At 45.6% G+C, this 23,169-nt stretch overlaps 1 long non-coding RNA gene across 1 annotated transcript in view; it reads right to left on the bottom strand.

Annotated features, from left to right (window-relative positions):
• Positions 1 to 23,169, bottom strand: part of LOC137633657 (uncharacterized) — a 244,598-nt gene that overhangs the window by 206,196 nt on the left and 15,233 nt on the right. The window contains exon 3 of the long non-coding RNA XR_011042341.1: positions 22,116 to 22,389. This is a non-coding gene — a long non-coding RNA (uncharacterized lncRNA). The remainder of the gene's footprint in view (positions 1 to 22,115; positions 22,390 to 23,169) is intronic.

Raw genomic sequence — 23,169 nt, 5'->3', positions numbered from 1 at the left:
AGGTATCCGACTGGTGTCTTATGGTATTTAAGGTCACCTTAGTACCATAGACACGTCTCTCGGAGCCTTGCCCGGGGCGAGCACGCTGCCTGTGCTATCTAGTCTGTTTGGGGGAATGCAACGCTAGTTCGATCCGGCGTCTCGCTGGGGTGAGTTTAGCGGATGTCGGGGCAGTACCCCGGACGGATGTCACCCCCTTTTCCAAAGTCTTTCGCCCATCAGAGAAGCATCGCGTGTAAACGATGTTTATCGGACATGTGTTTGGTCTTGCTGCTCTCTCGGAAGTTTTCAAAACCTGGTTTAATAAAATGTGCTCGAAGCGAAGACTCGTGCGTTCGTTGGCGACTCGTTACATTTAAGTGAATTATAAACATTTGATCATTAATGAAGATTCATTTACATTTTTCAGTTTTTCATAATTCTTCTGATGCTATGATATGAATAATGTAGAATTCAAGTTAACTATTGTGTAATTCAATTGAATAAATACTTCATTTCACTATTCAATCGTTTGACTAAGCACACACTAAGTATTTCTTATTCACAAGAAATGAAACCGGTACATTTCATGAAAAGTAGTGAAATAAATAAATAATTTCTTTGTAATCAAAATATTTGATTTGTAAATACATGGAAAAAATGTGTTTGAAGTTTGAGGTAACATTTATAATACATTCTTAGTTTGGTGAATTAAATTTTAATTGGAATTTATTATTTATACAATTATTTTTTATATGAAAGGAATGTGCAACTTATGGCCAATTCTAATGCTTTTTTTAATATTCTATATTCTTAAACTGGACTTATTTTCTATGATATTGCATTACAGAAATTAGAATAGACAACAAAACTGAAATGACACCCCAAGTGTCTTATAGAGAGTACACCTTCCGATCACATGGTATAGGTACACGGATACTCATCTTGTGTAAACATACTTTCTGCCGACAGTATTCCATCTGACCGTGATGTAGATTGGAATTAATTTGTTCTTTTTAAAAGGAATATAGAATTGCTTTGTTAAAGATGGTGTTTGACTTTGAATGGGTAAAGAATATAAATTTAATATCTTGTCATGATTTTATAAAGCAATTTTGCCCGAGTTTATTAAATGGAATTTTTGAAAATCAGTCGTTTAACCAAACTATAAATGTGACTTTATAATTTTCCCAACTAATTCTGGTTCAAGATGACCTCTTTAATTATGACATTTTAAATCACCTTTAAGAATTACATCTAATGACTTTATAATAAGGATAAAATATGGCAGTTTCATCTCAAGTTATAATAAACTTCTTACTAACTTTGAGAAAACCAATTTCACTTTAACCAAAAATGGAAGACCTCTTAGTGGCAATTCTCCCATTAACCAAGGCAGTTGCCAGATACTCAATTTCCCATTCAGATAAAAGGCACACGATACAATAGTCTCGGTAGTTACTCCGGCATTTTCTGCCTACTGTACGGATTCTCTGACCTGCAGGGCACCAAGGGAAGGTCGCCAAGTGCCTGCAAAGCCGTTCTATTTTTCCCTATTGGAGCCCTTGGGCTTCTAGCGTCTTGCTTTTCCAACTAGGGTTGTAGCTTGGCTAGTAATAATAATAATAATCAACGGAACATCTTTAATATATTCTGAAAGTTAAATTTCATGGGATGTGTATACTTCCAGAAGGCTAAATTCACAGCCAGACCTTTGCTCAGACGGTATATATAACATTTAAAATGCTTCCAGAGCTCAAATTACTGGCCGTTCTTTCCTTAAACCTCTACAATGTTTGCGCTTACAAAAGGGTAAATTTAGAAGCGACAAAACCAATTGAAATTAAGTTTTACCACAATTTTCTATGATACTTCTGTAATTACTTAAACTAACATACCTTGGTAATGTATTTTACTAAATATCAAGTTATTTCGAATATTTTAACTCAAACTTTAGAATATATTACTATCATTATTACATGGACAAAAGTCATGGTATGACAATGGAACAATCTCCAATAGATTTAGTAGATTTGAGAACAAAGCTCTCAGAAGGATATTGGGAGTGAAATGGCAGGACAGGATTAGAAAGGAGACTATAAGAGAGATTACTAGAGTGCCATATGTGGATGAGATCATGGCGAGGGGTAGATGGAGATGGTTTGGGTATGCTCTTCGCACTCCCCAAGAGATATTAGTTCACTAAACTTTAAACTGGGCTCCATAAGGCACTAGAAGAGTTGGAAGACCCAGATCTACATGGCTGAAGGACTATGAAGGGTGAAGTATATGAATGGAGAAGTATTGATTTAAAAGCTCTAGATAGAGACAGGAGAAATCTTACTGAGGACGTTTGCGTCAATAGATAGGAGATGATAATCAAGATGAATTCAAACTTTAAGTTACCAACAACTTGAAGTATATTGGAAATTTTGCTGTTAAATAAAAGCAGAGAGATGTAATATTAATGTGTTTTTTAACTAATATTTTCAAAATTTTTAAAGGATTGATTCAACAGTATACTTAAAATGGTCAAATAACATGTTAGCAATTCTTATTTTATAGTTTCAAAATGCAATTTTATCTATAATTTATCATATGATATTGAAAATTGTCAAATGACTAGTTTGTAATTATTTCAAAAAATGATTTTAAAGTAATTTTCTATTAAAAATTAATATATCTCACAGCTAATTTCTCAATGAGAGAGAGAGAGAGAGAGAGAGAGAGAGAGAGAGAGAGAGAGAGAGAGAGAGAGAGAGTGTGAGTGTGTGTGTCATATACCCTAAACAAGAGGAAAGTAGTCACTGAACAATTACAATACACTAGTTAACCCCGAGAGAGAGAGAGAGAGAGAGAGAGAGAGAGAGAGAGAGAGAGTGTGTGTCATATACCCTAATCAAGAGGAAAGTAGTCACTGAACAATTACAATACAGTAGTTAACCCCTTTTGAGAGAGAGAGAGAGAGAGAGAGAGAGAGAGAGAGAGAGAGAGAGAGAGAGAGAGAGAGAGAGAGAGATATGCTTACCATAGCTGAAGTCTCTCTTCTACCCTTACGAAGAGGAAAGTAGCCACTGAACAATTACAATGCAGTAGTTAACCCCTTTGAGTAATGAAGAATTGTTTGGTAATTTCAGTGTTGTCAGGTGTATGAGAACAGAGGAGAATGTGGAAAGAATAGGCCAGACTATACATCTTTAAAACCTGCAAAGTATTGCTAACTCTAAAACCTTTTTTACGTCCTCATATTCAACAGCGTTCAAATTGTTAGTTGCTTGGATTAACCTGTACAAAACATATGGTATCTATCAAAATCTCTCCAAGTATTACCTGAAATAGATAGAACAGAAATATGCATATTTCTGGCAATAGCTGTGGAGGTTAAAAGTTTTTTTTATACTAATAAGTTTAAATACCCTGACCAAAACTATAAGTTCTACACTGCAAGATGGAAATTTACAATTTCCACATATTTTGATCATAATAAAAGACCAAATACTAAGTTACTATCATAATTGAAATATATAGTTAGAGTCACTTCTCAAGTCCAAATATCTCTCAAGATCTTCACCTACTCAAAGACAATAAACAAACGAGATGAAGTACAATGAAAAGCCAAGAAATAAGACACTCAAGATGATTCAAAATTATTGTGCCATCGTCTTTTGTGCTACAGTAATATACAGAAGTCATAAGATCAGGAAATATGAGATCTTGTTACCAAGAAACCAGACAGAACATTGAGAATAGTGAAGCTCTAAAGAGATCTACCTAAGGAAGGGGTCAAACAGTTACAAAAAATAACCTTTTTTTTTTTTTTAAGTCTTACAAAAACCGAGACACTAAATAGTGACCGATTCAACACTACCTATACATATCTTGAACTTAGCCTATTTAAGAAAGGTGTTAAGTGCTGGGAGACCATTTGCCAACCGAGCCCTGGGGAAAACCTTTCAGTTAAACTGTGAAGTCAAAGCTAGAAGAGGATGGACAGAAAGTGCAAAACCATGAACGGCAGCCAAGATTGGATTCATATCAAGTAGGGTCTACGAACTGAAAACTCTTTGCTTAACAAACGCAAACTTCCGCATCTCATAAAGTGAAGGTCTTAAACCCAAATATGGAAGATAACAAGAAAACATAAGACTGAATTCGGTGCTATTATATTATGCTATCTACCGCCGATTTTGCTATCTACCACCCCTTTCTGAAATTTTGGAATTGGTCATTATTTTGTTTATGAGACCCCAATTAACACTACTTTACAATTAACTGGAAAATCACCTAATACTGTCACTGATTGGTTTGATATGTCTGGAAGTCTGTAGTGTGGTGGTTTCAATTGGAAAGTTCCGAGAAAAGGCGAAGATGCATTTCCTGCTTTCTTGAATGATGTAAGATATGTTTACAAGCAGTAGTAGAATAAATTTTTTATTGAACATTTTTCATAGATTATTTTCTTTCAGTTTTGTAATATTTGATTTTTCATTTGATTAACTTGTAACATAGTTGAATAATGAGCTTTGAATAATTTGTAAAAAAAAGTTTCCCTACAAACTTCTTATAATTATGCACCCATGTTGTCCTGCCAATAAATATTATCAAACTATAATTAAAGTCCAATGAGGATAACATACTGGTGGTAAGTAATCTGTTTGATAATCCTCATCAAACAGGAGGATTAACATTGACAGTAGATAACATACTTTGTGGTAGATACCATACTATAGTAGAAATTCGACGGTAGATAGCATACTATAATAGCACCCTGAATTCTTTCAACTGAGGACCCAGTTCTATGATGGAAAATATTCATTCTTTTGAAATATATATTAAAATCTAAACTGAATTAACTTTAAATACTTATTTGGAATTCATGTATTATTCAATTCAAAATGAAGACCTTTGCCAAAATAAGATACAAAGAATATATTTCACAAAGATAAAGTATTTGCAAACTGTTCCCACAGAAAGATGGTACAGGTAAATGGCCTGATTGGGGAATCTGTGTCCTTATTCTTCCCAAAGGAATTGTAGAGAGAAATCATAGCCAAATGTGAGGGAGATTCTGGGTATAAACTTACATGAATACCAAGAAAGTATTGAAATAATTTCAGTTTAATAATTAGGTTTATTTTAATGACCCTTCATGGAATGCATGCATTGAATATTAAATTGCTGCTCTGGTAAGTTTAACATAAACCTAATATATAAAAATAATATTTTCAAAAGTAATCTCAACTTTAACTCAAGTTTGGTATTAACCAAATCTTATCTGAACAAAGACAGCAACAGACAAGAGAGAAGATAACCAGGCTACGTCTAAGAAAATGTCTAGACCTAATTTGATAGACATATGCCACTTGCAACCTGAATAGCTCGCCACCTTGAACCTATCAACTAGTAGAAAACTTAAAAATATTACACACTTCAAAATCTCCCCTGATGCTAATAATGCTATTATTACTACCTTAGCTGAGGATAGTATAAGACCAAGGGCTCTAATATGGAAAATAGCCCAGTGAGGAAAGGAAATAAGTTAACAGTGTGCCCGAGTGTACCTTCAAGCAAGAGAACTCTAACCCAAGACAGTGGAAGACCATGGTACAGAGGCTTATCAGTTAGCAAATACAGTTGGCTAACACAACTCTGTTGTATTGATAACTCTTGCAGAGTATAAATCTGTGGTTAAACTTCAAGTAGGAGCTAATCTTCTAATATGAGATTTCACACTTGATTCTGATAGAAAAATTTCATCAAAATGTTATCCATGACTTACACTACTACAGTATGTAAGCCTTCTAAAGGTTAAAATAGGAGAGCATTTTCAAAAATAGATCTTTGCAAGTTTAAATACGATACAAAACAGAATTTTGAAAGAATCTTTGATATCTTGACCTTATTGGTTTGAGTTTCAATGCTCTAACTGGAATGAAAGTTCTTAAAGGTCATTCCTCAAAACTACGTTCAAGGGAGGAATGAGAAGAGTATGGGGTAACCTCTTCACTCAACAGACTTTTTCTCCCTAGCAATAGACTCTAGTATTAATACTAGAATCTTAATTAAACATGTATGTAATGGTAGAGACATAGAAACGAGAGGAAAACTATCCAATAAGGAAGATGATATGATGGATGCGGGACTACCATCTGGGAGAAGTTTAGGTAGACCAAAACTGAGATGGATTGACTGTGTGAAGAGAGACATGAGGGAGTTGGGACTGAGTGAGGAAGATGCACTGGACAGAAGGAAATGGTAGAAGAGTGTATTGAGGAACCATTATAGTATCCCCAAATAGGAATAAGGTTGTAGAGAAAGTAGAGAAAGGACTTGCTCATTCTTCTGTCTGTAGCTTAAACAAAATTTCACCAGACACTGAGGAAACTTTATCCAGAGGATCAAACCAACAGCTCAAATACCTTAGTACAACATCCTAATTTAATCTAATTTGATTTGAAAGTAGAAGTTTTTTCAATAATAAAGGACCTTGCAACATCTGATCACACAGTAACAAAATCTATTGCTAAACTGAGGTCAAAATATATACAATCATAATTTGACTACAGAAAAACCTCTTTATAACCTATAAAAAATTCTTAAACTGATTTCAATACTTTAAATCTTTCTAATTTTAAACTAAGAAAAGCATGTACAGTATACTGTTGATGTTAAGACAAGTCTTTCTAGCTGCTATAATGGAAAAATATTGTTTTGAAAAAGTCCCATGTGGAAATTCTATTGTCTGAGAGGGTTTCCAATTGAGTAACAGAAATGGTTTCCTTACTAAATGAGTCCCAGATATGTCAAACTCTGACAGGGGGCAAACTGGCTCTATAAGAACAATACTTGCATTCACATCCCCAGACTTGATAAGGTGAAAACACTCAATCTTGAAAATCTTACGAGGGAAACTTTACTGAAATTGCAAACTTGTCGACCACTGATAAACTTTAACTCTCCTCAAGCAGACACACCCCTAAGAACAAGAAAAGCATTCGGTTAATAATTCCACTAAGACATCAATATCCCCGAAAGAAACGAGGGAAAAATGTCCATCTCTTGTTCAAAACAAAAGTTCTAGTTTGGGGAAATATTTCTTGACCTTGTGGCCCCCTTTCTCAATAATGTTTATTGCCAAAGGCGTCATGTCGTCAAGAGTGTGTAGCAATGTTTACTTTCATTAGATAACCAGACAGAACTGGTGCCTTGAACACAAAGTAACTAAGCAATTTTTGAGCGTTTGCAACTCTACAATCGAGCAATTATCGATAGATGATCTGTCTCCAGAGTAGCTCCCAATTTTACCAGACAGATTCAGAAACTTAGGACTTCCTCACTGAAGTAGATTCTGAAGAAAATCCCTCGAATCTAGGAGATGCAATTGATTTTTGATGGACAGAATGATAGGAACTGATTTTGGCTCTATAAGATCTGTCCCGTCCTGTTTAAGATGAAATTGAATGGGCAGTATTCCGAGTTGAGCAAATAGGAATTTACTTCTCCTAAGAAGACATAGATAGCAGCAGTAGGGGATTCAGCATTATGAAGCTTCATCTGTGGTGGATAATGTGGGAGGGTAGGGGGCTGTGCCACCCTAGTAGTACCAGTCGAATTCGGTTGAGTCCCTTGTCAGGGTGGGAGGAACGTAGAGAGTAGAGGTCCCCTTTTGTTTCATTTGTTTGATGTCGGCTACCCCCCAAAATTGGGGGAAGTGCCTTGGTATATGGATGTATGTAAGAAGACATTTCTGGGAACACTTATCTACTTATGGTGGGGGAATTTCTCGGAAGCTTTTTGATCATAAGTAGAAAGTTCTGAATTCTTCTCTCCCACAGAAAGTCATGGAAAGAAACCAAGGCAATTCTCATTCCTAAATAAACTGATTGAATTGGATTGAGACAAGAATTCTTGAAATGACCAACATCCCAGACTTGATAACACGTTCAAAAGAACCTACAGATAACGAGATAACGGAGGAGACGGATGCCAATCCTGTGTGGCCACGAAGATATTAGGGTGAAAACACTGGTGAAAACCTGTGGTGCTGTGGAGAGACCGAAGCACAGCACCTTGAACTGGTACTCTTTGTTGTCTAGGCTGAATCTTAAGTACTTCCTTGAAGATGGATGAACTGGGATCTGGAAGTACGCGTTCTTTAGATCCAGTGTACACATGAAGTCTTGCGGTCTTACTGCTAGTCTGAGCGTGTCTGCCGTCTCCATGCTGAACGGAGTTAGTTTGACAAACTTGTTCAGGGCTGAGAGGTCGATGACTGGTCTCCAGCCTCCAGACGCCTTCTTTACAAGAAAGAGTCTTGTGAAGAATCCTGCAGACCCGTCGAGGACCTCTTGGAGAACGCCCTTCTTCAACAGGGTCTGGACTTCTACCCGAAGGGCTTGCCCCTTTGCTGATCCCATGGCAAGGGAGCTCAATGACACTGGATTCGTCGTCAGGAGAGGTAGATATGTTGAGAACGGGACGCGATATCCCTTACTGATTACGAAAATTGTCCAGGAATCAGCCGCGAGTTGCTGCCACCTGTCTGCGCAACTTTGTAGGCATCCCCCCACTGGTAGACATGCAGGGGGACTGCCAATCCTAGCGGTTGCGGCCTCGGCTGCTCCCTCTAAGATTCTTACATCCTCTGGAGGACTTTTTGTCTTTCCTATCCTTGACAGGAAAGGGCGTAGACACCACTGTCTTCGCTGCTGCCGTTGGTTTTGCGGTCTTGGTCGGACGGGACTGCTGGGGTGCTGGAGGCTTATAGGGCTTAGATATCAAAGCCCTATGAAGGAGGGAGTCTTGGTGAGACTTCCTCCACCTCTCAGCGGCTTGTTCCTTAGGCTCAAACAGGATCGTTCCTTCTAAGGAAGAATGCCTGAGCCTATTGATCTTGGTGCTAGAGACCTTCTGAGGGAATTTCTCAGCCACCGCATCCCGACGTTTCAGGATGGTGTTCGCCCACAAGTTCGAGACTTGCTGGGTCAGAAACTCGATCGTGCGAGTGCCTGGGAGAAGGAACGTCTCCATAGATTTCCTGGTACTTTCATTGGAGAAATCCTCAGAGCGTATCAGGATACCTGAGGTCCCTAACCAGAAGTCAACGTGGCTTGCATAGCACACTTCGCAACCTTCTCCTGGTTAAGGATCTCGGTTGCCGAGAACGAGACCTGCCAGTTGGAGTGTCTCTCAAGAGGGACTCCCCTGGTAAGGTCTTCCAATGAATGGTGGAGAGGAAGAGCTAAACAAGGCTCCTCGTAGATCTCAAAGTACCTCCTCTGCTGTACGAGAGGTGAGAGAAGCTTGTTGCCGGCACTGGAACGGTTGGAGGAGGACAACTCGGAGAGCTCTACAGCGATCTTGTCCCTGGTACTCTTAAACCCGAGACCAGGGCAGAGGTGCACTGGCCTTAAAAGGTTTTTGAGTACCGAATACGCGGTTCAAGACCGTGTCCTTGCCCTCTCGAGGAGGGATCTCTGGGTCGGCAAACCCATTGAAAGCCCTCATTAGTCAGAACTTGCCAAAACGCATGCTCTGACTCTTGCTGTTCTCCTCCTGACGATGGACTTGCAGCGAAGTCTCCTGTCCCCAAAGGCTCTTCTTGGGGAGAGTCGCGGACGTTCTCCGAGTGGCAAGTTGGCTCTGTCTTGTGTCTTGTAGAAGACTTTGGTAAAGTCTTCGAGTTCTTCGACTCCTTCCTGGGAAGGATGTAAGACTCCAACATAGAGAGGTGGCAAGTTCTTTCCCACCCCTGCTTGGGAAGACTTCTCAGTGCGAGGAGGGGTTTTCCCTCATTGGTGCGATGGGGGAACGTCTCACCTTACGCGATTCCCCTGAGGACGGGAAGTACTCGTCCGTCACGGAAGGAAAGAAGGTCTGGGGGGGGGGTGAAGGAACCTGCCTCGAAGGCTTGCGTGGAGTCAACTTAGCCCTTGGAGAAGTTACCACATCCGGAACTCCTCTTTTTCTCTTCAGAGGAGTAGAAACAGCCAAGGATCTGTGACCTAATTCAGAGAACAGGTTTGAACGCCTGCGTATCTGCTCTGATTAGTGCACCGAACCAAGGTTGTTGACTGACAGACGTGCCGTCAGACACTCCCTCTGAAGGGACAGGGATAGAAGGAACCCTGGGAGGATTTCCCATAGGTGGGTTCGCCTGAAAAGGAAAATGGATCCTGGACCCCTCTGGATGTTTCCCTTCCGCCGTAATACGCGCCGTTATGCGTTTGCGGGGAGGGGAATGCGGCGATGGCAACCATGCCGTGCGCTGTCCAGCAGCGTCGCGCGCGGGAGGGTATTGACGATCACGCGGGGGCGCGTAATGGTGCTCGTATGATGGGGAATACCAGGGCTCGCGCGGGGGAGACTGATGGCGCACAGGAGACCGCGCAGGAGATTGATGGCGCACAGGATTAGGGCGTTGAACATGTGGGCGAGAGTTCGCGTGTCCCAAAAGAAGACGTAGGGGGCGCGCGCGCAGGAGACATACCCCTGGCGCACAGGCGCACAGTTAAAGCCTGGGCACGTGGGCGCGCGTCAGAATGGTGGCGCGCAACTGCAGGATAGGATGGGCGTGGGCGCATGCGAGAGACTGCGCGTGTCGGCGCGATGGCGAGCACTGGCGAAAGCTGTTGGCGCGTTGGCGAGCACTGGTGCGTGGGAGAAGTCAAAATCGACTTCCCAACAACGCCCAGATCCGAAGATCGTGGGCACACAGGAGAGATGATTACTGCGCGTGGGCGCTGGCACGCAGGAGATCACTGACGCGCAGGAGAACGCTGGAGCACAGGAGGGCGCTGGCGCGCAGGAGAGCGCTGGCGCAGGATGGCACGTAGCTGGGCATAGGCACGCTAGCTCAGGCAAAGCCTGGCGCGCAGGAGAACGTGGGCGCGTATGCTCATTGTTAGCATAGCGCACGAGGGAAGTATCTGCGGGTTGGCGCATACGCCCTTGATGTCCCGTATTAGGGTTAGATGCCTTACGAGCGTGAAGGTCAGGTTTCGTCGGCACATAGCGCGCATCAGCACTCAGGAACGGTGACGGCAGGTCTGCAGGTCTGATGGGTGGACGGTCAACGTGTCCTTTGAAAGGACGACCTTCCACCGAAGGGGATCGCGAACGATCCGCTGAGAGGTCCAGGACCAAAGCAAGAACAATCGGTGATCGCTGAAGAGGCTCCTCTGCGATGGACTGCAACAAAGATGTAAAACCAAAGAGGCGCCTCCTCACCGACTTATAAGGTGATGGAAGGCCTCTCTGGCGAAGAGGAAGGCGAGCCTTGCGACGGATACGCCCTCTGAGGGCCGATGGATCAACAAGCTGATCTTCTGCAGTCCTCCGAAGAGGAGTCTCTGTAAGTGAACTACCCCGAGGGGAAGAAACACTAGCAGGAGAGACTGTTGGACTTAGTTTCTCCCTCGTTGGTTGGACAGGAACGGGAGAAACTAAGCCTTCAGCTACTGCGGGATTTGAAGAGGCAGAGGTATTAGGAGATAACGCATAGGATACCTCTGACACCACAACCTCGACAATTGACAGAGGATCAACCTCTACCGGAGTCGGCGATTGCTTGACAGCGGCACCCAATCGGATGTAGTCAAGTAAGGCTTCCTTGGAGGGCGAACCCTCGAGCCCCAAGGAAGACCAAAGCTGTAAAAGATGGATTAGTGACACATCCTCCCCCGGGGGGAGAGGTGGAGCTGCCTCGCTAGGGCAGGCAACGCCATCTCTCGAACCCCGAGCTTGGAAAACAGTACAACGGTCTACGCTACCACTCGACGGTCTCTCGAAAGAGACCGACCGAGTGGGAGCTTCGGAGGAGATTTGAGCAACAGAAGAAGAGGCCTTGGGTTTTTCTCCTTTCAATGAAACCTTCGAAGGAGAAATATCCCGTTTTTTTTGGACTTCTTATATCGCCGAGAAAACCTCTCCCACTGGGAGGTAGACCACTCCCTGCACTCACTACACTTATTATCACTATCATACCGTTGACCTCTACAGTAAGGGCAAAGGGTGTGAGGGTCTGTCTCGACTGCCGACATGAATGTTCCGCAGGGGCGGTCGGGTAATCCAGGGCAGGTGCGCACAATAACAGAGGCCAACTTCACACACAAACCTGTCAAAAAGAGAAAGCAAAATTAAAAGCATTAATGGCTGCCAATGAGCGGCGAGGATGAAAGCGGACACGTCCGACTACCATCCAGGCCAAGAGCAAAGTGAGTTCAAGCACAGGTGTGTGTGAGGGGGGGGGAGGGTAGCAAGCTACCCTCCCCTACCCCCACTAACTAGCGGTGTGGGTAGTAAACCCTCGTTAAATTTTAATGGCTCGTCATTTCAGCTACGCCGAAAGTAATACCTCTATTAAATAGCGTGGTTTGTATGTCAGTTACGGAACAACTATAAATCACACACATTCCTATTACATCTAAATGTGAATAAAAAGGGATTAAAAAGATTAAATAAATAAATTAAAATGAATTAAAGCTTGTGATAAAACCCAATACCTTCGGTGCCGACATTTTTTATACAATCTACCCGAGTGACAAAATACATTTTTTGTTTTGGCAGCGGTGGGGCGAGTCATGATTTTCCATCTGTTTTGCTACTTTTGGTGGCTTCTTTATGACTCTTGGAGTAGGGAGCTTCGTTAACACTCCTGGAGTCCACTGGGGGATTTTTAAGACTCTTGGAGTCGGCTCAGAGCTTTGGAAGACTCCTGAAGTCCATTGGGGACTTTGTAAGACCGAGTTGACTTGGGGCTTCATAAGACTCCTGGAGCCCATCAGGGTCTTCGTAAAACTCCAATTGACCTATATTGCATTTGGGCACTTGCAAAGCCTTCTTGAATTCTTCTTGCTATAGATTCTCTCTATTGCACCAATTACTGAAGGAAGATTTTCTGCAATAAAAGAGAAAAGTTATCAAATGATCTCTACCTTTGACTTAAGATTTTTGCAGAAAAGTATTGAAAATATTCATCATTGGTCTGATAGGAAGAAGAACAGCTTGCTTCGTTAAGTAACAATTCAAATAAGTACGGCCGTACTTAAGTAAGTAGTTCAAATCTTTCTAGTGTTTACTATGAAAAGGCCACTAAGTTCAGCCCTTCTTCCCTATATAAAACCATAGAATCTTATAAAATAGTTTTGATTATTCCATACATTAGTACATTCTTCTTCTCTCTCAAAATGGTCGACAAGATTAGTTCTTCAGAATCAAACCTATAAGTTCATCTCATTTGTATATTACAAATAAAATTACTCTGGTTAAAATGAAACTTTGGAATAGAAGTTTTAAATAAGCCAGTGATATTCTGCATATTATTAATGTACATTTATACAGTATAGCTTTTCTAAAACACAAAATCCTATGTCATTTCTTAAATCCTAAAATGTATCTTAATATATTTTAAGTATTAATAAATGTGAGAGAGGCAAGAGAGCGTGCTAGAAATAGGAATGAATGGCGAGCGATTGTGACGTAAGAGGCGACTAAAAGGGACAGGACGAGGGGGCTGGGAACCCCCTCTCCTGTATCTACAATCCTGTGAGACATTATCAAAGAGATGGAGCTGGGGGGAGAGTGACTGCTCCCCGCACTCTAGTTTTGGGGTGTTTGAATGTGCGTGGATGTAGTACAATAGAGAGTAAAGATGTGAAATTGGAAGTATGTTTAGGAATAGAAGGATGGATGTATTGGCCTTGTGTGAGACAAAGATAAAAGGAAAGGGTGAAGTGATGTTTGGTGAAATGTCTAGTAGAGTGTCTGGGATTGAAAGGGGAAGAGCGAGAGAGGGTGTGGCTTTATTGCCGAGTGAATGGATGACAGGTAAAGTAGCGGAATGGAAGGAGATATCATCTAAGTTAATGTAGGTAAGGGTTAGGTTGGGTAGGGAATGTTGGGCGTTTGTCAGTGCGTATGGGTCAGGTAGTGAGAAAAGTGAAGAAGAGCGGAATGAATTAACTAGGTGTGTAGAAGGACTGGGTAGAAGGAATTATGTAGTTGTCATGGGTGACTTAAATGCTAGAGTGGGCGCTGGAGAGGTAGAAGGTGTCATTGGGAAGTATGGCGTACCAGGTGAAAATGAGAGTGGTGAGAGACTGGTAGATATGTGTGTTGAACAAGAGATGGTAATAAGTGCTAGCTTTTTCAAAAAGAAAGATGAAAATAAGTATGACAAATTCGTAGATAATTTGTATTTTTCCTAACTATACAAACCTTAGCTATTTAATAAGGGTTATTACTTTCGGCGTAGCTGAAATGATGAGCCATTAGAATTTTAACGAGGGTTTACTACCCCACCGCTAGTTAGCGGGGGGTAGGGAGGGTAGCTTGCTACCCCCCTCCCCCTCAAACACACCTGTGCTTGAGCTTACTTTGCTTGGAGGTAGGACTTCACGGGGGATAGGGCTGGAGGGCAAGTTTGATTAAATAGCTAAGGTTTGTATAGTTAGGAAAAATACAAATTATCTATGAATTTGTCATTTGATCCGTAACTGAAATACAAACCACGCTATTTAATATGGGTGACTCAACCCATAGGAAGGGTGGTAAGTCCCAGCAATTACTGGCTTTGGCTTTTGCCCGGGGACTCAATATTTGAGTGTGTAAGTACTCAGTAATAAAGAGTCCCTGCACCTCGCTAGCGTCTTGCTGTGCAAGTGCTGCGGCCTACATAAGTTGTGTGTGAAGGTATGCAGTGTGACACATCCTAGGAAGTTGACCTGGAGTTCTTTGGATGGAACTCAAGGCTAGGACTCTCCCAATACCACCTCGTCAGGGTATGGGGACATGACAGTATCAACTTAATACTAGGAACACAAGGAAGCATGGTTTACCTGCAGTGGTTTGAGGTCAGCTATGCAGAGAACCCAAGATGCTGCTTTCCCCAAGAGAGGGGAGGATGAAGAAAAGAATAAGGGCCAGACAAACCTTTTCATTCGTGCAGACTAAGACCGGGTTACAATGCCCTCAACCTTCTGCTACTTGTCCATTAAGGAGCCTGAGGTTTAGACCAGCTGTTGTGCAGCCACCACAGGGCCGATAGAGAACGTATCGAGTCTCCTGTGGGTCACGTCTTGCAGGTAGTGGGCTGTGAAGGTCGTCTGACACTTCCACACCCCAGCTTGCAGGACCTGCGTCACTGAATAGTTCTTCTTGAAGGCCAGGGATGTAGCTACGCCCCTGACATCATGTGCTCTAGGGCGACGTGACGGAGGAGGGTCAGGATTCAAGGAAAGGTGTATTACCTTGGGAATCCAGGCCGAGATGGTATTCTTGGTGACCCTCCTCTTCGTCTTCCCAGTGCTCACATACAAAGCTTGCACCTGGGGACGAACTGCAGCCGTTCTCTTAAGATAAAGCCCCAGACTCCTTACTGGGCACAGTAGGAGATGGTCTGGGTCATCTGTTACAGAACGACCACTCGAAACCTGGAAAGTCGAACCGAGGGTCCGGCACTCCTGGATTCTGAGTCTTGGCAACAAACTCAGGGACGAACCTGAACGTTACCTCCCCCCATCCCCTTGAATGGGCGACGTCGTATGAGAGACCATGAAGTTCGCTGACTCGCTTGGCCGAGGCCAAAGCTAGCAGGAACACCGTCTTCCAAGTAAGGTGGCGATCTGAAGACTGGCGTAATGGTTCGAAGGGAGGTCTCTTAAGAGACCTGAGAACTCGAACCACGTTCCATGGAGGAGGTCTCACTTCCGACTGAGGGCAGGTAAGTTCATAACTCCGTATGAGTAGGGAAAGTTCCAGCAAGGAAGAAATGTCCACTCCTTTGAGCCTGAAGGCTACACTTAAGGCTGAGCGATAGCCTTTCACTGCCGAGACTGAAAGGCGCATTTCCTCCCGCAAATACATGAAGAACTCTGCTATTGCTGGAATAGTGGCATCGAATAGAGAGATACCCCTTCCACGACACCAACCACAGAAGACTCGCCAATTTGCCTGGTAGACCCCTGCGGATGACCTACGCAGGTGTCCAGACATTCTGTTCGCAACTTGCTGCGAAAATCCTCTCTCAGTGAGGAGATGCTGGATAGTCTCCAGGCGTGAAGTCGAAGCAAAGCTACGGCTTTGTGAAAGATGTTGGCGTGTGGTTGTTTGAGTAGCTCATGTCATGGAGGGAGTTCCCTCGGGAGCTCCGCTAGGAGTTGCAGAAGGTCCGGAAACCATTCTGCGTGATGCCATAGCGGAGCTATTAGGGTCATCGAGAGATTGACCGATATTCTGGTCTTGTTGAGCACCCTCCTCATCAGACAGAACGGGGGAAAGGCGTAGACATCAATGTTGTCCTACCGTTGTTGAAAGGCATCTTGCCAGAGAGCCTTGGGATCCGGGACTGGGGAGCAGTACAGTGGAAGTTTGAAGTTCAGTGCTGTAGCGAACAGATCCACAGTCGGGGAACCCCACAAAGTCAAGACTTTGTTGGCTACTTGACGATCCAAAGACCACTCGGTACTCACTATCTGCGTCGCTCTGCTCAGGCTGTCGGCGAGCACATTCCTCTTGCCTGGAATGAAGCGAGCCGAAAGTGCGATCGAGTGGACTTCGGTCCATCTCGGTATCTCTACTCCGAGATGGAATAGCTGTTCTGAAAAGGTACGTCCCTGCTTGTTGATATAAGCCACTACTGTGGTGTTGTCGCTCATCACCACTACAGACTGGCCCGCCAGGTATTGTTGGAACTGTTGAAGAGCCAAGAATACGGCCTTCATCTCTAGCAGGTTTATGTGGAGGTACTTTTCTGATTCTGACCACAGGCCTGAGGTCCTGTGGTTCAGAACGTGAGCCCCCCACCCTTTCTTTGAGGCGTTCGAAAACAACATCAAATACGGGGGGAGGACGAGAAGATCCACTCCCTTTCGTAGGTTCTCGTCTGCCACCCACCACTGAAGGTCCGTCTGTTCCGCAGAACCCATGGGGATTATAGTGTCCGGGGAATCGTGACCTTGATTCCACCGGTACTTGAGTCGCCACTGGAGAGATCTCATTCTGAGGCGACCATTGGGAACTAGACGGGCCAGGGATGAGAGGTGACCTGGGGAGACATAACCACGATTGGGCTGGAAGTTCTTCTCGTCTGAGGAAAGGCCTTGCGACCTTCCTCAGCCTTGTTATCCTGTCGTCTGATGGGAAGGCTGTGTGAAGATTGGTGTCTAAGATCAAGCTTAGGTATACCAGTTTCTGAGTGGGCAGCAGAGAGGACTTCTCGAGAGTTACCATGATCCCTAGATCTTGGCAAAGTCTCAGAAGTTTGTCTCGGTGTTGAAGAAGGGTTGACACCGAGTCTGCTAGGATTAACCAGTCGTCCAGATAACGGAGGAGATGGATGCCAATCCTGTGTGCCCAAGATGATACTAGGATGAACACTCTGGTGAAGACTTGTGGTGCTGTGGAAAGACCGAAGCACAGCACCTTGAACTGGTACATTCTGTTGTCTAGGCTGAATCTTAAGTACTTCCTTGAAGACGGATGGACTGGGATCTGGAAGTACGCATCCTTTAGGTCTAGTGTGCACATGAAGTCTTGCGGTCTTACTGCTAGTCTGACCGTGTCTGCCGTCTCCATGCTGAACAGAGTTTGTTTGACAAACTTGTTCAGAGCTGAGAGGTCGATGACTGGTCTCCAGCCTCCAGACGCCTTCTTTACAAGAAAGTCATCTGAAGAAGCCTGGGGATCCGTCGAGGACCTCTTGGAGAGCGCCCTTCTTCAACAGGGTCTGGACTTCTGCCCGAAGGGCTTGCCCCCTTGCTGATCCCAGGGAAAGGGAATTCAATGACACTGGATTCGTCGTCAGGGGAGGTAGAGAGTTATGAACGGGACGCGATATCCTAGACTGATCACGGAGATTGTCCAGGAATCGGCCCCGAGTTGCTTCCACCTGTTTGAGCAACTTTGTAGGCATACCCCAACTGGTGGAAATGCAGGGGGACTGCCTATCCTGGCGTTCGCGGCCTCGGCTGCTCCCTCTAGGATTTTTGCTTCCCCTGGAAGACTTTTTGCCATTCCTTTCTTTGACAGGAAAGGGCTAAGACACCACTGACTTCGCTGCTGTTGTCTTCGTAGTGGTCTTGACTGGACGTGACTGCTGTGGTGCTGGAGGCTTATAGGGCTTGGATGTTAAAGCCCTATGAAGGAGGGAGTCCTGATGAGAATTCCTCCACCTCTCAGCAGCATGTTCCACATTTTTAGGCTCGAAAAGAACAGACCCCTCTATGGAGGAATGTCTGAGCCTATTGATCTCGGCGCTAGGGACCTTCCGATGGAATCTCTCAGCTACTGCATCCCGACGTTTCAGGATGGTATTCGCCCACAGGTTCGAGACTTGGTGGGCCAGATACTCGATCGTGCGAGTACCTGAGAGAAGGAAGGTTTCCATAGCTTTCCTGGTACGTTCCTTGGAGAAATCCTCAGAACGTATCAGGATACCTAAGGTCCCCAACCAGATATCGTGGCTTGCATAGTAGAGTTCACGACTTTCTCCTGATTGAGGATCTCGGCTGCCGAAAATGAGACCCGACGGTTGGAGTCTCTCTCAAGAAGGACTCCCCTGGTTAGCTCTTCCAGCGCGTGGTGAAGTGGAAGAGCTAGACAAGGAGGTGGGAAGAGCTTCTTGGTACTGGAACGGTTGGAGGAGGACATCTCGGAGAGCTGTTCTGAGATCTTGTCCCTGGTACTCTTTACACCTTGAGACCAGGGCAGGGCTGCACCGGTCTTAGAGGGCTTTTGAGTAGCAAAAACGCGGTCTAAGACCGTGTCTTTGCCCTCTCGAGGAGGGATCTCTGGGTCGGAAAACCCGTTGAGAGCCCTCATTAGAGTCAGAACTTGCCAAAACGCATGTCCTGACTCTTGCTGGTCTCTTCCTGATGTAGGATTTGCAGCGAAGTCTCCTGTCCCCAAAGGCTTTTCTTGGGGAGAGTCGCAGACGTTCCTTGAGTGGCTCGCTGGCTCCATCCTATTCTTAGTAGAGGACTTCGGCAATGTTTTGGAGTCCTTGGATTCCTTCCTTGGAAGGATGTAGGACTCCAACATTGACGAGGGTGGCATGTTCCTTTCAATCCCCGACTGAGTAGACACCTCGGCGCGAGGAGAGGTTTCCCCCGTTGGTGTGATGGGGGAAAGTCCCTCTTCGCGTGATTCCCCTGGGGACGGGAAATCTTCGTCCGAAAGGGAAGTAGAGGCAGTCAGGGGAAAAGAAGGAACCTGCCTCAAAGGTCTGCGTGGAGTCAGTTTCGCCCTTGAGGAAGTTACCGCGTCTGGAACTCCTCTTTTTCTCTTCAAAAGGGTAGAAGCAGCCATGGATCTGTGCCCTAATTAAGAGAGGACAAGCTTGAAAGCCTGCGTTATGGTTCTGATCAGTGCACTGAACCATGGCTATTGGCTGACAGATGCGCTGTCAGATATACCCTTTGAAGGGACAGGAATTGAAGGATCCCTGGGAGGAGTCCTCATCATTAGTGGGTTCACCTGTGATGGCTTTGGAATCCTGGACCCTTCTAGATACTTCCCTTCTCCCACACTGGGCGGTGGTATGCGCTTGCGGGGAGGGGAATGAGGCGATGGCGACTTTGCCGTGTGTAGTTCAGCAGTCTCGCGCGCGGGAGACTGCTTGGGCGCGCGGGAGACTGTGGGCGCGCGGGAGACTGTGGGCGCGCGGGAGACTGTGACTGTGGGCGTGCGGGAGACTGTGACTGTGGGCGCGCGGGAGAGTGTGACTGTGGGCGCGCGGGAGACTGTGACTGTGGGCGCGCGGGAGACTGTGACTGTGGGCGCGCGGGAGACTGTGACTGTGGGCGCGCGGGAGACTGTGACTGTGGGCGCGCGGGAGACTGTGGGCACGCGGGAGACTGTGGGCACGCGGGAGACTGTGGGCGCACGGGAGACTGTGGGCACGCAGGAGACTGTGGGCGCGCGGGAGCGTGGGCGGGAGACTGTTGGTGCGCGAGCGCGCGTGCGGGAGACCATTGGCGCATACACACGCGCGCGGGAGAGTATTAGCGCACGGACGCGTAGGATCAATACGCTGAGTGCGCGGGCACGCGGGTGAGAGTTCATGCGTGCCTGTACCAGTCGTAGGGCGCGCACGCAGGAGAAAGATCCCTAGCACGCGGCCGCGCAGTTGAAACATGTGAAGCGCGTGGGCGCGCGATAGAACGTTGGCGCGAATCCGTTGGAGAGGATAGGCGAGAACGTGCGGGGAGCGCGCGCGTATCCTCGCAGATGTATGCAGGAGAAGGCTGGCACGATGGTACTAGTTGGCGTGTGGGAGAAGCCAGGTTTGTTGACTTTCCAGCAGCGCCCAGATCAGTAGATCGTTGGTGCGCAGGAGAGTTAGCTGTTGGGCGCGTTCGAGCGTGGGCAGGAGACTGATGGCGCGCGGAATAGCGCTGGCGTGTAGGAGAGCGCTGGCGCGTAAGACGTTGACGGTGCGCAGGTGAAAATTGGCGCGCAGCTGGGCGCGAGCGTGTAGGGGAATGTTTGCACTTAGGCTCAAGCAAGATCTGGCGCGCAGAAGAACGTGGGCGCGTATGTGCTTGAGGGCCCGCGTAGCGCGTGATGGAGCTATGCTCCTGTTGGGACGTGTGCGCGTGTTGGCGCATACGCCCTTGATACCCTGTATTAGGGTTTAGAGATGGGGCCTGACGAGTTACTAAAGAGCGCTCGTCAGGTTTCGTTGGCGCATAGCGCGTATCTGATTGGCGCACCTTAGCGCGCTCCGGTGAAGCCTTGTTAGACCTATATAAAAAAGCTGACGGCAGGTGGGCAGGTCTATCAGGTGGAAGGTCGACATGTCCTTTAAAAGGACGACCTTCCACTGAAGGAGTTTGCGAACGATCTGCAGAAAGGTCCAGGACCAGTGCAGAAACAGTGATAGGTGATCGGTCTCGAGGCTCCTCTGCGGTAGACTGCAACAAAGGTGATGAACCAAAGAGGCGCCTCCTCACTGCAGTTAAAGGAAGGCCTCTTTGGCGAAGAGAAAGGCGAGCCTTCCGACGAATGCGTCCTCTGGGGGCCGTTGGATCAGCAAGCTGACCTTCTGCAGTCCTCCGAAGAGGAGTCTCTGTAAGTGAACTCCCCCGAGGGGAAGAAACACCAGCAGGAGAGACTGGCGATGGACTTAGTTTCTCCCTCGTAGGTTGAACAGAGACGGGAGAAACTAAGCCGTCAGCAACCATAGGGTTTGAAGAGGCAGAGGTGATGGGTGATACCGCATTGGATACCTCTGACACTACAACGTCGACAAGAGACAGAGGATCAACCTCTGCCGGTGATGGCGGCGATTCCTCGACGGCGGCACCCAATCGGATGTAGTTAAGCAAAACCTCCTTGGAGGGCGAACCTGTAAGCCCCAAGGAGGACCAAAGCTGAAAAAGGGGGGTTAGTGACATATCCTCCCCCGGGGGGAGAAGTGGAGCTGCTTCGCTAGGGGAAGCAACGTCATCTCTCGAGCCCCGAGGTTGGTAAACAGTGCATCGGTCTACGCTACCACTCGACGGTCTCTCGAAAGAGACCGACCGAGTGGGAGCTTCAGAGGAGGTTTGGGCAACGGAAGAAGAGGCCTTGGGTTTTTCTCCTTTCAAAGAAACCTTCGAAGGAGAAATATCCCGTTTGGACTTCTTCCGTCGTCGCGAAAACCTCTCTCACTGAGAGGTAGACCACTCCCTACACCTGTTGTTGCTATCACACCATTGGCCCCTACAAGATGGACAAAGGGTGTGAGGATCAGTCTCGACCACCGACATGAATGTTCCACATGGGCGGTCGGGAAACCCAGGGCAGGTGCGCATAATCGCAGAGGCCAACTTCACAAACAGAACTAGAAAAAGAAAAAGACAAAAGCATTAAATGGCTGTCAAATAACGGCGAGGATGAAGGCGGACACGTCCGACTATCATCTGAGCCAAGAGCAAAGTGAGCTCAAGCACAGGTGTGTGAGAGGGGGGGGGGGGTAGCAAGCTACCCTCCCTTACCCCCGCTAACTAGCGGTGTGGGTTGTAAACCCTCGTTAAAAATTAATGGCTCGTCATTTCAGCTACGCCGAAAGTAATACCCCTATTAAATAGCGTGGTTTGTATTCCAGTTAAGGAACAAATTAGAAGCACAAGAGAATTTGAGGAGACATGACTCACCTTAGAGATGATGTAGATGACAAGGGAGTAAAGCCCATCACTGACATCTCTTGGAACAACAGTCCTCTCTCTACAGACTTCTTCTAAAATGGCTCAGAAGAGGAGGACTGTCCAGAGACATTAGCCAGCTGATCTTGACTGACGCAAACCACACCTGTCATCGACGCCTTCCGGGACGCTACCCGTTCTTGCATACGCAGCAGCAGCCATCCGTGACGGACGTGACAACGACCAATGTACCATCTTGTACGGGAACAGGTAAAGCCAGGACGGGCTGGAAAAAATGAGTCTGAATAATACGTAGTTTCTATCAGAGATCAATAATCGTTACGGATGAAAACATAATCTTTTGCTCAACTATCAATCAATCTCAAACAATGCTCACTGAAACCAAAATTGAAAATAATTCCAAAAACAGAACAAAAATAATAATGGGGACATTTTTTCCAGCAACCAAAAGGTAGTCTCAAAAATACATAAAAACGAAATTCATAATCGACCAATGATAAAATATAACAAATCTTAAAAGTAATTTGTATTTTTCCTATTCATAAAAACCTGAGTCCAATTTGGGAGATCACTTTGGCGTGAGCTGGAATCAGTTGTTGAAGTGGATAATGAGCAGTGCAAGGACCCTCCCCCACCACAGTCGCTTCTCTATTCAATCTTGCTGCTTCAACCCAGGACTCAGAGGGACGGTTTGTTCCCCCGTGACATACAAACCCTCGTCCTTTGCTTATGGAGACTCACTGCCTGCTTGGATGGTCAGATGGCCCCTCAGAACCCCCTGGAGGATTCTGTATCTTCCCTGAATGTCTTCAAGGCTTGTTCTGTGGAGAAGCAAAGCAGAGACACTATGGCCTATCCGTTTATCGTAGGTATGACAAACTGATAGGTCCCAGGACGTACCTATTTCTGTTTTGTACCAAATCAAAGAGACACTTCCCCAAAATGACATATCAGGAAGAGTCCAACACCAGGAAAATGAGTAATGGGTTGGTATTAGATTCGCCATCTGAAAACTCACATGAAGAATGGGGAGATATACCTCTTT

This window comes from Palaemon carinicauda, chromosome 43, assembly GCF_036898095.1.
Source record: "Palaemon carinicauda isolate YSFRI2023 chromosome 43, ASM3689809v2, whole genome shotgun sequence".
NCBI classification, from domain to species: Eukaryota; Metazoa; Arthropoda; class Malacostraca; order Decapoda; family Palaemonidae; genus Palaemon; species Palaemon carinicauda.
Note: the sequence above shows the minus strand (reverse complement) of the source record. Positions and strands in the feature narration are given on the sequence as shown.